This window comes from Neopsephotus bourkii, unplaced genomic scaffold (assembly GCF_033783945.1).
Source record: "Neopsephotus bourkii isolate Nb327-2 ecotype Australia unplaced genomic scaffold, CSIRO-AGI_Nbou_v1 NB_1189, whole genome shotgun sequence".
NCBI classification, from domain to species: domain Eukaryota; kingdom Metazoa; phylum Chordata; class Aves; order Psittaciformes; family Psittacidae; genus Neopsephotus; species Neopsephotus bourkii.
The window spans coordinates 3,531,129-3,537,128 of record NW_026901674.1 but is presented as its reverse complement, the minus strand read 5'-3'; the positions used below and the strand labels follow the sequence as shown (position 1 = coordinate 3,537,128).

General features: G+C 49.1%; 1 long non-coding RNA gene across 1 annotated transcript; it reads right to left on the bottom strand.

Annotated features, from left to right (window-relative positions):
* Window positions 1-1,643: 1,643 nt before the first annotated feature.
* LOC133218091 (uncharacterized) lies at window positions 1,644-5,791 on the bottom strand. The gene is made up of 4 exons (XR_009727050.1): window positions 4,857-5,791; window positions 4,610-4,721; window positions 4,283-4,509; window positions 1,644-1,806 (listed from the first exon to the last, which is right to left on the bottom strand). It is a non-coding gene; the product is annotated as an uncharacterized LOC133218091 (long non-coding RNA).
* Window positions 5,792-6,000: the final 209 nt, after the last annotated feature.

Below are 6,000 nucleotides of genomic sequence, written 5' to 3'. Positions count from 1 at the left end.
GATGGATAACACCTGCACACAGGCATACCCAGTCTGTGTGTACTGCTTCCATTCCCTGCGCTGCTGCATCACCTTCCCTTGTCTCTTGCGGCCTCAGCTGGCACTGCGGGGTCCTACCGGCTACAAGCCTTGAAATGGGGACACAGGGAGGTGTTTCCTACCTCAAACAGGATGAGGAGCTTCGGCATGCCCAACTATAGCCCCTTCCCCGCACAAGCAGCCTCTGTGGACACTCCACTGTCCAGGTCAGTGTGTGGTGAAGCTCTGCCTGCAACTCACAGGGCTGAAAGCACTTTCAGGCATCATCTGCGGACAGGACAGCCAGCACTAAGCAAGGCATCCATGCCCCGAGGCTGAGCAGCAGTGCTGTGATGCAGAGGCAGGCAAGGATGCAGCGCCCCACTTGGTGTTTTCAAATGCTGGGGGAATCGGTCTCCAGATACACATATGCACATAGAAACATATGAATGGCCGGCTGTACACGCAGCCACAGACTGGTTTGGGTTGGAAGGGACCTTAAAGCTCATCCAGCTCCAACCCCTGCCACAGGCAGGGACACCTTCCACTAGAGCAGCTTGCTCCAAGCCCCTGTGTCCAACCTGGCCTTGAAGTGAGGGACTCCCACCCTCTCTGTTCTCACCACCACAGACACACAGGGTCCCCATCAGCGCTGTCTGGCTCCGTGCACAGCCACCATAACACCACGTTAGATGAGGCCGTCCCTTTCCATCCCCTCACCCCTCCGGTTCCCCACACTTGCTCCTCCCCAAAGTGACCAATATTCCCCCAACTGGTCCCTCCCCACATCCCAAAGGGACCGCCAGCATTCCAAAGGATACGGGCTAGAGCGTCCCCTGCCGGCCGCGACGAGGTGGGGAAGAGGCGCTGGATTCCGGGATTTCCCGGTTTTTCCCGTTGCTCACCAGCCAGTGTCACGGTGATCCCGGTGTTCTCCTGCTAGCTTCCCAAGACGATCCCACCTTCCATCCTGCAGCAGGGCCTAGGGAGCATTTACCGAGATCCCTCCCTGGCTCCAGCGGCTGCTCCAGCTATTGTTAAATCCTTCGGAAATCCCAGGATTAATGTAAGGGTGGGGACTGCATCTCTGCCTTCCATCAATTACAACAGACACTCAAGACAGGGCCCCAGCACACAAACTGATGAATGGTGTTAATATAATGAACCCTGCAGCAGAAGCTGTCACCTGATTAAATCACTTCAAATTAGCACTGTTACCTATAGAAGTGAATGGGATCACAGCCTCGCTGGGACAGGCGTTTGGGAAGCACACCTAGCAAACTGAAGTGCCCACCTGCAGCATTCCCAGGCTCCCAGAAATGGTTTGCTGGGAGGTACACCCCAATGCACTTCTGCTGTTGCTCCATCTCTACAGGCACAGCTACAACAGGGATAGGCTGAAACTTCCATTTCTACTCTTGTTGGCAGAGAATAAACCAAAACTAAACAAAAATCACCCACAGGGAAAATCCCTTCTGTTCTCAAGCTCTCCTCTCAAGCAGCAGCCTCTTCGCCAGCCCCATGTGCCTGATCCATCCCATCCCATTCCACCAGCACAAGCAGCGATTCACAAGCTTGCTGCGAAGCCTCCCACATTGTTGAGGCTCTGACCAGTATCTTCCGCTCGTGGGACAGTGTTCCTCTTGTGCTGGAGGTCAACCAGAGGTCCAGTTAACAGTGGAGAGGCTCTGCTGGGGATTCCCATCTTCAACGGTGGCTTTTCTCAGCGATGACCGAGGTTCAGCACAGCCCAGTTTGAATCAAGTGTCTTTGATGAGCTAAATGAGCCTGATGAGCAATGATCGTATGTGGGGCATCCTTTTAGATTTGAGGGTGTGATACATACATGCATGCAATAATACAGAAACGGATGGCTGTACAGATCATAGAATCACAAACAGGTTTGTGTTAGAAGGGACCTTAAAGCTTATCCAACCCCCTGCCCAGCGATTCTCCTGCTTTGACCATGTTCTTATGGATCTCTGAAGGCCTGTTTTGTACAAACAACTTTTCTATATGGCTTCTATATATTGCAAAGTAGAAAAAAACGGCCATACCCTGGTGAAGGGTACTGGAACTTCCCCCTGCATTCCCCTGTTCATGCTCCACGTTGCCATGTGCACGTTCTGGGGCTTGGAGCAAGCTGCTCTAGTGGAAGGTGTCCCTGCCCGTGGCAGGGGGTTGGGACTGGATGGTCCCTTCCAACACAAACCAGTGATTCTGAGAGACTGGGGTTGCTGGCAAAATCCCCACTGCTGGCTCCTGTAGAGGTGCCTGAATGCACCAGAACTGTGGAATGCATCTAAGGGTTAGGGGAAAAAAATGGAATATGTTACGGAACAGGCTACATGTTGTAACATGCTTTACAGTGAGAACAGTGATGCTCACGCTGCTGTGAGCCATGATATTCCTTGGGGTTTTCTTTGAAAGCTCGGTAACAATTACTTATTTTTCCCATCCCTGTTTTTTTCCTGTTGATGAAACCTGGTGGTGTTTGTAGGGTATATATAGAACTGGATCAGCTGGGTTGGGAAAGACCTTTGCATCATCAAGTCCAGCCCTTACCCCAGCACTGCCAAGGCCACCACTGAACCATGTCACTGTGGGCCTCATCTACACGGTGTGTGAACACTCCACCACTGCCTTGGCCAGCCTCTCCCAATGCCTGCAGGAGGGTTTGTGATCCATCAGCCCTCCAGAGGTACAACAGCCACTGCCCACTGCATTTATGAGCTTTGAAGGAAAATACAAAGGAGGAAAAAAAGCAATAATCCTGGTGTGATTTATGCCTGTGTAAAGTTGGAAAGGGGAAAGAGCAGGACAAAGACCATGAAAAGAGGGTGGATGTGAACACTGAACATCCTTTTGGAAGTGGGTGCTTTGTTCTGCTGTAGTCCAGACATCCATTAATCTCCAACCTGGTGAAGCAAGATGTGCCTTGAAGCAAAATGCTGCTTAGTAGGAGATTGCTTCCACATAAGTAATATTGAAGCTGGCAGGCCAGAGCCACGTCATGCTTCTGAAGACCTCAGCTCCCAGCTGAACAAATCCATGGGCAAATGAAGAAATGATGGCGAGGTGAATAATGGTTTCCATCGTATAGCTACAGCAGCCCTGCTCTAACAGTCATTCCACATGGGACCAGAACTGAAACTGGACTGAATGCAGACTAAAACCCTTTATTCTTCATTTGTGTCACTTTGGTCACTGCTTGGGCTATCTCAGCCTTATTTAGCACACTATAAAGACCTTTCTAAAGACCCTCTGGTGCACAGATCTCCCCCATTCCCTCCTTTCCTGCCCAGTTTGAGTGCTTTGCTGTGACACCAGTTACATACCCAAGTTTAGCTAAACCTCAGGGTGTAACCTTGAGCATAAGCTCCCCTGGCAGCACTCAGCTCTGCAGCTTTCCCTTTCCATCCACCCCACTGGGGTCTGTCTGGGGTCACCACCTCCTTGGGCATCCCTCTTTGAAGATGCTGAGCCCTCAAAAAGCCTCATCACTTCCAAGTTCTGTTTTCCTAACTCGTAGCCTCTCATCTGAAGTGTGTGCATGGCAGAAATGAAAGAAGAAGAAGAAAAGCCTGATTCAGGTTTTGGCAGCTCTCCCCTCGCAGAACATTCCACAGTTGCACATGAAAGGGGTTTTTTCAGCAAACCAGAGCAAGGAGTCCAAATCACAAACACAAACAATTACCAAGGAATCGCCACGCTCAGTAGTTTCGCTGCTGCAAGTGGCTTAGGGAGAGGCTGGTCCCTTGCCTAATCTTGAGCTCAGCAAAAGACAGTTCATCTTTAAGTTTACAGTGTTTTTGGCCCAACTACAAAGGATAAGATTTCCCTTCAGCCTTTGCCCAGGGCCTGAGGATGACTCCAAAAATAACAAGCCGCCTTGAGGTTGGAAATTTGGGTTCAGAGAGATTTTGTTCATGTTCCGTAACTGATACACAAATATTCATCTGAGTGGATGGAAAATGCTTTAAAGCTACAGAGTGCTGTGAGTGAGACCAATCCTGAGATGGGAATAATTTACTTACTTAACACTTTACAGCACTGCTGTCACTTCCAGCCATCTGTTAGCCAGGACACTGCTGGTAATCTATTGAGCAGCCTGGGAGATGAAACCTTTGAAAGATCACGAAGAGTTCACTTATTCCTTTGCAGTAGCAAAGGAAGTGGGTGGGGAGAAAGGATGAAAGACACAGCTCTTCCTCCTCTGACTTCAGGATGAAAGCTTTGCTCTAATAAAATGGTAATTCCATACCTCCTTAACAAGAAATGATGTTAAAGATGTGGAGTGAGCAGCAGTTGGAGGTGTTCCCTGAGCCTGATTGTCTTCATTACATGGTAGATTGTAGTTATAATCCAAGAGGTCTTCTCTGTGGATTTCCCAAGTAGTCTGGGTGGGATGTTGAGAATCCTGGGTTTTAATAGTGGCCAACAGAACAGTGCATGAATGGGTCTCCCTTTCATTGAGAGAGGGACTTGCTCCTGCAGGAAACACCAGCACTCTGCCCCTGTGATTTGGTCATGTACTGAGGCAGCGTTGCCTTTTGTCCTTCCGTTTTGGGGGTTTCATATCATTCTTTACCTCTTTGCAGGCTAAAAGAGGGGCATCAAGCTTGTCCTCCCCCCTCTTTGCTGTCCGGTCCGTCTCTGCAGCATTTCAGATACGCAAAATGGACATTTTTATGTTGTGTGTCCTGTGGAAGTGAAAGGATGTCTAAAGCTACTATCAACCATGGAAAAACGTTCAAGGCAGTAAATACAGAACAGGAACTGAGAACAATTTGTGTCAGGCTGTTCTGCTTGAAAAAGAACCCCAGGCTTTAACTTACCTCCAAGTTAATATATTTCTTGTAACACTGGGAGAGCTTTAGTGCTGCAATTGTTAGTGTAACTTGTTCAAATATTTCAAGTTCCCACCTCTTCTCATTGATGACATGGAAAAACACTTCAAACTTATCTAATCAAAGGCTCATGTCCCGGAGGCAGCAGAGACAGGCCTGATAAACACAGAAACCACATTTGTTAGCGCTGATACAGCTTCTATTCTGCTCCTGCCTGCTGAACCACCCACTGGCACCTCCATCCGCTGGAGCCCTGCTGACCACCATGATTCCCCCTGGGTCTGTCCAGGCAGAACAGCTCACAGACAGGCCTGGATTCCTTTGGGAAAGCACACACTGAGGGGCTGCTGCAGCCGGGCTCCAGTGAGGAAGCAAACTGCCAGACTCTGCTTGAAATGCATATGGATGGCAAAGAGAAAGCACTTCAGGACATGCCACTGATGGCAGTTTCAGTGTTTGCCCTGCACATGAGCAGTGGGTGACACCAACCTTTCTTTCCTGATTTACACGTGTGTGTGAAGTGAAACAAGCTTTATAAGGCCAAAGAGTAACATGGGAATGCAGACAAGCAACGCTTTTGGCTTTCAGGCATGTCACTTCCTGACAACTAAAGCAATAGGACACTGTGGTAGCAACACAGTGTAACAGCATCTGTTGCTGGAGCCTGGGTTACGATGCTCAGCTTCATCACTGCTTCCTTTAGGAAATGTCCTGTCTCTGAGTGATTCAGAGCCCAAGGCAGGAGCAGTAGAGGGGGAAGGGATAACTGCTGGCCCTGCTCTGGTGTTTCGCAGCATGAAGAATGTTCAGGAAGTTGAGAGCATCATCTGCTCTATGGTGCAAGCTTTCCAAGCAACTTTGATCAGTTTTCTTATACACAGTGGTCCCCTCAAGTTTTGGTTAAAACAACACCTGCCTCAATGAAAAGCGAGCCCTTTTAGCATTTTAGCACAGTATTTTACCTTAGCTGCCTTTATTGCTCACAGAAACTTCACCAAGTCCATTGCATTTGAGGAAACAAGCAGTTAGGACCTCTCCGTACGTGCAGCCTCACTCCAAGATCCACATCCCTACCTGTTGTTCTGCCAAGAACCAGGAGAGGGTGCTATTAAATTTGGCAATCACTTCGCTT